We start from the raw sequence: 1,088 nt of genomic DNA, 5'->3' as shown, positions 1-1,088 counted from the left end.
AATCAACTAACTAACTTTTTGTTTGTTTCTTATCTTTTTCAAAACCACCTAACTAATTTTCCCTCTCTAATTTTCGAAAATTCTCCCTCTCTTTTTCAAAAATTCTTTTTAATTGTTTTAAATTTTAGTTTTAATTATCTATTAACTTTAATTTTCGAAAATACTAACCCCTTTTTCAAAATTATTTTCGAAATTCTCTTTCTCTTTTCTTCTTCTATTTTAATTATTTAATTACTAACACTTCTCTTCACCTCTCATATCCTTACTCTTTAAACAGACTATTCATTTTTTCTTCATTCTTCCCCCCTTTTCTTTTTTTACTAACATAAGGGAATCTCTATACTGTGACATAGAGGATTCCTTTTTCTTTTCTTGTTTTCTTCTCTTTCATATGAGCAGGAACAAGGAAAAAGGCACTCTTGTTGAAGTTGATCCAGAACCTGAAAGGACTCTGAAGAGAAAATTAAGAGAAGCTAAATTACAACAATCCAGAAACAACCTTTCAGAAATTTTCGAACAAGAGAAGGACATGGCAGCCGAAAATAATAATGATAATAATGCAAGGAGAATGCTTGGTGACTTCACAAAGCCAACATCCAAGTTTGATGGAAGAAGCATCTCCATTCCTGCCATTGGAGCCAATAACTTTGAGCTTAAGCCTCAACTAGTTGCTTTAATGCAACAAAACTGCAAGTTTTATGGACTTCCATCTGAAGATCCTTATCAGTTTTTAACTGAGTTCTTGCAGATCTGTGAGACTGTAACGACGAATGGAGTTGATCCTGAAGTCTACAGACTCATGCTTTTCCCTTTTGCTGTAAGAGACAGAGCTATAATATGGTTGGATTCACAACCTAAGGATAGCCTGGACTCCTGGGATAAGCTGGTCACTGCTTTCTTAGATAAGTTCTTCCCTCCTCAAAAGTTGAGCAAGCTGAGAGTGGATGTTCAAACCTTCAAACAAAAAGATGGTGAATCCCTCTATGAAGCTTGGGAAAGATACAAGCAACTGACCAAGAGATGTCCATCTGACATGTTTACAGAGTGGACCATATTGGATATATTCTATTATGGTCTCTCTGAATTTT

This window comes from Arachis duranensis, chromosome 10, assembly GCF_000817695.3.
Source record: "Arachis duranensis cultivar V14167 chromosome 10, aradu.V14167.gnm2.J7QH, whole genome shotgun sequence".
NCBI lineage: Eukaryota > Viridiplantae > Streptophyta > Magnoliopsida > Fabales > Fabaceae > Arachis > Arachis duranensis.
Note: the sequence above shows the minus strand (reverse complement) of the source record.